Raw genomic sequence first — 9,034 nt, forward strand, 5'->3', positions numbered from 1 at the left:
AATGTGCTATATAAATAAATGTTGTTGTTGTTGTTGTTATTTCAGTATCAATTTCAGAAACATACACAGGTTCAATAAATTTGAAAGCAAGTGGATAAAATGTTCTTCATGAAATTATACACACTCACTCAGTTTATCTCCATTTACTTGGATGAGGGTCACATTGGCTTACCAGGCCGGCCTATTCTTAAAAGTTTCTTTCAGCATCTCTTGGAAGTACATTTTTCTTGAACTTACTGCATCATATGTCTTTAGTTACAAACTAAATGTATAGCAAAATTCTGCCTAATTAAATTAGCTTGGAAATAAAAAGGTTTGCAGGAGGAAAAAAAATTGATGAACACAAGCAGTGACAGAGAAAAACTACAGTAAATGCAATCAAGGAAAAGAAAGAAGAAAGTTGAACAGTACAAATGTGATAATTAAAACATCTTTGAAAGGTCTGATATAAACCCACAAGTGAAGAACTAAACGATATGGATGGTGATCTCGACAACAAGGATGCCAGTGACACCACTTGAATGTACTAACAGCATTAAAAACAAACGTGCAGGCTAGTTAGACAGAAATTAGCTCAGTACTGCTCCCTGCCACCACCATTCTACACTACAGTCACACAATACTCGCTCCATTAACTGTCACACACCCGATGTTAGAGATGTAAATTCTTCCTGGGTTTTTTCCAGGTCTTCTCTACCAGGAGACACAAGCAATGGTTAAAGGCCTTTGTAAGAACCATTAATTAGTGGACTACCTCTTGCTGTCATTTTCAGGAGATCCCTGCTCTAGTGCTTGAACCTCTTTAATAAGAATCACTGTGTTCTCATTCTTTCCTGTTCAGCCTACTGCTTTGTTCAGCATAGTTCCTTTTACGTTGCACAAGCACCCATAGCTCCAGCCTTTGCATTTTCTCACCTGTGTCTGTTGGAATGGTGCTGGGCTAAGCCTGGGTTAAGTTAAATATTTAAAATTTAACATTTTCATTAGCCGAGCCAGACTTGCACTGGTCAGAGATGCTACAATAATTATTAATGCTAATGCAACATAAAAGTGCTATACATAGAATATCCACAACTATTGGGTACTGAAGCTTAATTAACTTACTTAACAAATGCACATTCAAAAATAAAATCACTAGAAAATTCTAATGCATGAAATACTGAGAAATTACTGGAAAAGACATTCAAAAATAAAAAGCTGTTGTTTTTATCATTTCTTGAAGCATTGAAATATTGAATACAGTTGGAGTCGATGTGAATTTGATTGATGAGCACTTTCACTGAACGTACATACTGAATGTGGATTTTGCAAGTTAACTTAGTGAACGTGTTCAAGAATACTTTTGACTAATGCTGAACAAGTGAAATAGTTCAGTTGTGGAAAATTCTCCCTTTCATCTGTCCTGGAATCCAAAAATCATCGAATGGACACATCTCTGGTTCAGTACCCCAACATAGCAATTTCCAAGGAAAATTATGTCTGTTCCTTCTGTGAATGAGACACATCATCTTGTTCCTATTTATAAAAAAGTGGACCACCATACCAATCTGCTTGTCCAGAAACACTGTACCCACCTCCTACACAACTATTAACCTATAGTTTAGAAGACAATAGTAATGCTCTAACCAAGGTCTTCTGATCTGGAACACGGAGATTGGAATGCACTAGACACCAGCAAAGATCACAGTGAAGGAAAGATGTAAGAGGAACCCTTATCCTCTCCATGGTGGACATGAATTCATTGCTAAATCTGTAGAAGTGCACTTATATGAATAATTCTTCTGTGATCACAAAGATATTAAAGTTGTGAGAATATTGTTCAAAAGGAACCAAGTAAAGCACTGAAAACTGCATAATCTGTTTATACTTACTAGTTGAATTGACCATTTCTATCAATCAGTTTTCGTATACCTCCATACTCATTCATATGTGGCCAATTTAGATGTGCCAGTCAAACGCCTGTATTTATAAGAAAACTGGAGGACCTGTAGATATTGTACAAAAATACTGGGAGAGAATCCAGTCTACACATACTGAGGTGGAATTTTAACCAAGAATTTTGGAACTGGGGGCGGCACGGTGGCGCAGTGGGTAACGCTGCTGCCTCGCAGTTGGGAGACCTGGGGACCTGGGTTCGCTTCCCAGGTCCTCCCTCCGTGGAGTTTGCATGTTCTCCCCGTGTCTGCGTGGGTTTCCTCCGGGCGCTCCGGTTTCCTCCCACAGTCCAAAGACATGCAGGTTAGGTGGATTGGCGATTCTAAATTGGCCCTAGTGTGTGCTTGGTGTGTGGGTGTGTTTGTGTGTGTCCTGCGGTGGGTTGGCACCCTGCCCGGGATTGGTTCCTGCCTTGTGCCCTGTGTTGGCTGGGATTGGCTCCAGCAGACCCCCGTGACCCTGTGTTCGGATTCAGCGGGTTGGAAAATGGATGGATGGATTTTGGAACTGTAACACCTTTACTATATTCAGGAGGCCCCTATGACTTTGGGGACAAGGGTGGTGTCGCCCATCAAATAAACTCTCCTGTCCCCTAAATTTTCAAATAAAAGTTTTTTTTCCACTTTTGACTATTTACCTTGCAGTCTAAAAACAGAAGTAGTTTGTCAGTTGTCAGATAACTACACAGACTACTAATTCACACTAAAAGCAACATGACAGTGTAGTGCAATCAGCTATCCAGTTCACTGCAACTCTGTTCCTAAGTGAAATGCTACAAGCATTTTTTGTTGTAATTTCTCAAAATGTCTGTCAGTAATGATGTAAGACACATTACAGTACTAGTGATTTTATATTTCTGTCTGTTTGTTTAGTAAGTAAATTGAGCTCCCTAATTACAATAGTTGTTGATATTCCATTTTTGTCTTCATCTTGCATTAACATTTTTTTAATACACTGTGGAGGAATTCAAAGACAGAACCATATTACCTTTTTTTCAGCAGACATTACTAATAGGATAATTAAGTTATCTATTAATTAAATAAAACTAGCCTCAATCTCTCTGGTTTTATAATACCAAATTTTAGTTATTTACTTGTGTATTGAGACTAAAAGTTAAAAGTAATGTGTCACTTGTGTAATTGCGATGACTCTGTTGTAATTGAAATAACATCAGCACCTCAGACTTTCAGATTAGACTAAAAATATTAATAAAAAAAATTAGTAAAATTGTTCACATAACTAATGGCCATTTAAAGCACAGCTTATAATGATATAATAATTATTGCTTACATTTTCTGCACACTTCAGATGCTTCAAGTCATCTGCTCAATAAATCTTGCTTATCCTCAATTTCAATTTAGTTAAAAATTCCATTTTTATTAGTACTTATCTCCCAGCACATTTGTACAAGGATAAGTGACATGACTTTTACTTTTCAATAATTGCATTTAAATTTAAAGCATGTGACTGCCTATGAACCACTATATTGGATACATTGGGGAAAAAATGTTGAAATACAACTTGCCACTGTATTGTTATCAGTCAAAAAAAGGTGGGTTAGTATATAAATCCCATTTATAACCTTTATTTATAAAATCCAATTTATCCATCCATCCATCCATTTTCCAACCCGCTGAATCCGAACACAGGGTCACGGGGGTCTGCTGGAGCCAATCCCAGCCAACACAGGGCACAAGGCAGGAACCAATCCCGGGCAGGGTGCCAACCCACCGCAGGACACACACAAACACACCCACACACCAAGCACACACTAGGGCCAATTTAGAATTGCTAATCCACCTAACCTGCATGTCTTTGGACTGTGGGAGGAAACCGGAGCACCCGGAGGAAACCCACGCAGACACGGGGAGAACATGCAAACTCCACGCAGGGAGGACCCGGGAAGCGAACCCGGGTCCCCAGGTCTCCCAACTGCGAGGCAGCAGCGCTACCCACTGCGCCACCGTGCCGCCCGAAAATCCAATTTATACTCTTTATTTATAAAAAATTATATTTACCATGAGAATAAAAGACAAGTTCAAAAATCAAAGAAAGCTTTGGGTACCACCCTGATAACCCCATTTACTTTTAACAGAAAACACAGACGATAACAGCTCAAAACAAAGGTAATAATTTTCAGGTGCAGGCATTGCAATGGCTAGTAGTAGTGCTTTGTTCCTTACACCACTTTCCAGGAATGAGCAAGTTATATATGGTGGAGATGTAAAATCAAGTGAAAAAAGTAGAGTCTCAGCAGTACATTACAATTGCATGATCTGTATAGTTTGTCAGTTGTGCTGCAGACACCAAATGCACTAAGAGAGCCAATACATTTATTCAGTCAAACATAAAATCAGTAAACAGCAGCATGCAGCAAATTTCCAAAAGATGAAAGAGCTGATGGCACAAGAGAGGATTATAAAAGACTTTCACATAATTGTAAGTAGAAGAGTAGTCAACCATAAAAAAAGATTTGGGTAAAAATAAGGTAAAAACAGAATATTGTTTTTAAGAATGAAATAGTGCATTCTTTGCAGTGGAGTCACATCATGGTATAATAAATTTGACATATCGGTTCAGAAAATACTCTTATCATATGTTAGGATATCTGGTTACATAGAAATCCTTACATACTGAGAAAACATTAAATTGTATTTCCCATGATCAGGTTATTCTAGAAGATAAGTTACTTAATATATTGTACAGTACATAAAGTTGATAGATAATTGTGTAAAATTAAGTGAATATGTCCAGTTCTTCCATACCAACCAATGTACGAGTTTTACTGGGTAAGTAAGTATGTATGTCCAGTAACTTTGTATCAGTCTGATATTACATTTTCTCTTTGAGCCTGGTGCACATTATTCATTATGCATCATTTTTACCGTATGTACTGTATTTGTGTAGAACAAACTCTGTACAAGCAAATGCATTATACATGTGCGTACACTGAAGTGAATGTCAACATGGCAAAATTAATTTGCATTAAGTCAATTTGGCTGCTTCAGGCAATGGGCACAGCTCATAACAGTCAGTCAGTAGTAATTGCACCGGAACAATCCATCCATCCATTTTTCAACCCGCCAAATCCGAACACAGGGCCACGGGGGTCTGCTGGAGCCAATCCCAGCCAACACAGGGCACAAGGCAGGGAACCAATCCCGGGCAGGGTGCCAACCCACCGCAGGACACACACAAACACACCCACACACCAAGCACACACTAGGGCCAATTTAGAATCACCAATCCACCTAACCTGCATGTCTTTGGACGGTGGGAGGAAACCGGAGCACCCGGAGGAAACCCACGCAGACACGGGGAGAACATGCAAACTCCACGCAGAGTGGACCCGGGAAGCGAACCCGGGTCTCCTAACTGCGAGGCACACCGGAACAATAAATACTATAAATCAGTAGGTTTTCCAAAACAATTATTATTTCTCTGCCAGAAAATATTTCTTTGTGAAAGATTGATTAATCATTTGAAAATCCATTTCATTTTATACTTTAATTAATTTAATGTGATACATATTATACAGTACATTCTATTGTTTGCTTGGTACTCCAGTAATTTTTTATTTCAATATTATCCCTTTCAAAATTTCCTTCACTATAGTTAGTAGTACATAGCATTATTGTTTTTATTGTCTTCGCATTAAAGGCTATTAGTTCTTAATTTACTCAGAATGTTGTTTATTTGAAAGTATTTGGTTAATTCTTAAACTAAAAGCCAGTGGTGGCTCAGATAAATGTTCTGCCAGTATGTTCAAAATAGGAGACCCATGGAGCAGCACTCAGACGATGATCCTTGTCCCTCCCCACTCCCCAGGTAAAATTCTTTGCAATTTTCTGACACCTCTGCAGTATATAATTATAGAATCAGCACACATTGTGGCATGGGCTTATTAAATAGAGGAAAGGACCTCAAGGAGTGTTCATTTTTATTTTCTTAATTAAAAAAAAACATTTTTAAATTATTTTGAAGCTTTACATATATTTTGACACAAAATAATGCTGCATTTAACTCTGAACCATTTTTTTTTATATATATATTGTGTTTTCTCCTCTACATGTATGCTGAAATGTCAAAAATACTGTATAATGACTAGTCAACAGAGGCCTGTGACTTTCATTTGATGCTACAAAGAAATGCAACTGTTCTGCATTCAGTTTACAATATTATGATATCCATGACCAGAAGTACATTCTCCACACCCTACCCACCAATGCATGGTGGAGTTGGACGTGCCAACTGAGATTTCTACAGAAGATGGATAAAAGGGATTCAAAATGATTAAACAAAAAAGGACAAAAGTGATTGTTTCTCTCCTAGAACATGAGCTGAGAACACCTACCTTAGAACAGTAGCACAATCTCTGACAACACTTGAGGAGGTACTGTAACAAAACCTAGTATTAAATTATTGTTGGCCAAGTCTTACTTGGTCTACAGCAGGTGTGTTTATAGCACATACTGCTCAAATTGTAGGGCTAACATGCTTAAGTCTGTTCTGCAATAGAACTATCCTCTAAGATCTGGACAACTGTCTTGGCCACTTCAGAACTGTAAATTTGTTATTTTAAAGTCATTCCTTTGTAGCTTTGCATATTTGGGGTTGTTGTCTTGCTGGGACACAAATCTCCTCCTAAGGCCCAGGTTTCTTGTAGACTGCTTCCAGGATTTCTTGCTACATTAATTTTACCCTCATTTCTCAAAAGCTTTCCAGGGTCCTGGTCAAAGAAGTACCCTCAAAACATAATGCTGCCGTCACCATCTCTCATGAAGGGGATGGTGTGTTTTTGACAATATGCAGTTTTTGGAGCAAACCAAACATGGTGTTTAGTCTGCTGGTCAAAAAGCTCCACATTGGTCTCATGAGACTATAGAATCTTTTTCCAGCTTACTTCAGAGTGTCCTTGAGCCTTCTGGCAAACTCTCTATGCATTTTTTGAGTAGTGGCTTTCTGTTTGCTGGCCTCTTTAAAGCTGCAACTGGTGAAGCCCCTGGGCAACAGATATTGTATCTACAACCCCTCCAGTCTAATCCACTGTAGGTTGTAATTCTTTCAGAGTTATCATACTGTAGGTCTCTGTTGATCTCCCTTACTGGTGGTCTTCTTGGGTGATTACTCAGTTTTTGTAAATGGCTTGCTCTAGGCAGATTTACAGCTGTGCCATTCTCTTTTCATTTCTTAACAGTTGATTTAACTGGGGGCAGCACGGTGGCGCAGTGGTAGTGCTACTGCCTCGCAGTTAGGAGACTCGGGTTCGCTTCCCGGGTCCACCCTGCGTGGAGTTTGCATGTTCTCCCCATGTCTGCGTGGGTTTCCTCCGGGTGCTCCGGTTTCCTCCCACCGTCCAAAGACATGCAGGTTAGGTGGATTGGTGATTCTAAATTAGCCTTAGTGTGTGCTTGGTGTTTGTGTGTGTCCTGCGGTGGGTTGGCACCCTGCCCTGGATTGGTTCCTGCGTTGTGCCCTGTGTTGGCTGGGATTGGCTCCAGCAGACCCCCGTGACCCTGTTTTCAGATTCAGCGGGTTGGAAAATGGATGATGGATTGATGATTTAACTAGACTCCAACGGATATTCAGCAACTTGTATATTTTCTTTTATTCATCCCCTGACTTGTGCTGTTCAACCACCTTTATGCACTTGGAGTGTTCCTTTGCCTTCATTATGTAGGTTCAACCATGATACTGGCTCACCACAAGTTGGACCTTACAGATAAGGTGTATTTATACTACAATCAACTAAAACCCTTTAAATAAGACCTGATGACCTTAATTTAGCTAATCAAGTGACTTTTAAAACTAGTTTGCTGCACCAGTGATGATTTAGGTGTGTCATATTACACTTTTTTTGTATTTTCACATGCATTGTCATACTAATGGCAAGTTAACTACAGAATACACTCTTGAAAAAAATCAGAATATGCAAACTACACTCAAACAATGAACAAACCAGAAACCAAATCCTAGACTGTGAAACTGTGAAGCAGCCATGCTAACCTTTGCACTGTCTTCTCCTTTAAAAGTATTGTTTTAATTCCTCACTGCTTCTGCAGACCAATAGAGAGGAAACCATGAACAGATAAGTGGGATGCTGCAGGAAAAGAAAATGGAAAGAAAATAAAATGCAGGGCTGGGTTGTATAATTTTTTGGCAGGACCATGTCAGATTATCTATATTTGTTGTTTCTCAGCTAGCTATCTTATTTGTGTCTGTGCAAATAAAGCACACATAAAAATAATAAAACTAGCCTTGTTAAATAACCTCTAGTGTCACTAAGTCCTTGTCAATTTTAGCCAGAGAGCACAAGGTTTTCTGTGAGCAAATATTTGGCTACCATCTGTTTCCTTTTGAATTTTACATTCTTAGGCAAAAAATTTAATCAAATCAAACTGTGTGCCTTAACCCTTTTTTTACTTGGATTTCCTTTTTTTACTATCGTTTCTGCAGTCAAAGCCTTTAGCATCTTGTATATTTGTCTAAGGGGATATTATTGGCTTCTAATTTTTGATTAGAAAATTATCTCTATTTTTAGCTTTGTTGGCATGTTTCTGAGCTCGTGCCAGCCCTGGACTATTGTGTGTCGACAGCTTCTCCTAGTGGCTATCAGGTGTTCTTTTAGAGAGGTGGGCTGGTCTTTAAGACATTAAGCTCTTGGTTTCAAGACAAAAATGTTGAAAGGCTTCAGCCACTCCCAACCACAATTGTCTCTTTAACATTTTATTTAATTTGCAAACTTTTAAAGAATGAAGAATTGAAAGCTACAAGTTGGAAAAGGATTTTCCAAATCTTCTCTGAAAGAAAGGGAGCTTTATTTTTTCTTTCCTGCAGGTATGTGGATTTACATTTGTTGTTTTGTTTATTTCTGCAGGGAGCTCATTTTAAGGAAATGAGGATTTCATTAGTGCTACAGAAGCATAAGAAACCAACCTATTGTATACTCTTGTGGTTGTTGGTCAGACTCTGCTCCTTCTGTTTACTAAAGTTTAAAATGTAAACTATGAGACAGAGTCTTAATTATAACAAAAAGAAAAGCCTGTTTTATCTAACATATTTGAATAAATAAAAAATGTAAGTAAAGAATGATATGTGT

The 9,034-nt window shown here is 38.5% G+C and overlaps 1 protein-coding gene across 2 annotated transcripts in view; it reads left to right on the forward strand.

Moving 5' to 3' along the window:
• The first annotated feature begins 8,375 nt into the window (after positions 1 to 8,375).
• The window catches only part of LOC114655941 (collagen alpha-2(VI) chain-like), an 81,922-nt gene continuing 81,263 nt past the window's right edge, over positions 8,376 to 9,034 (forward strand). The window contains exon 1 of one of the 2 annotated variants that reach the window (XM_051930593.1): positions 8,376 to 8,772. The gene's annotated coding sequence lies outside the window, so the exon portion shown is untranslated. The remainder of the gene's footprint in view (positions 8,773 to 9,034) is intronic. The other variant, XM_028807265.2, reaches the window with a different exon arrangement.

Source organism: Erpetoichthys calabaricus, chromosome 8, assembly GCF_900747795.2.
Source record: "Erpetoichthys calabaricus chromosome 8, fErpCal1.3, whole genome shotgun sequence".
Taxonomy (NCBI): domain Eukaryota; kingdom Metazoa; phylum Chordata; class Cladistia; order Polypteriformes; family Polypteridae; genus Erpetoichthys; species Erpetoichthys calabaricus.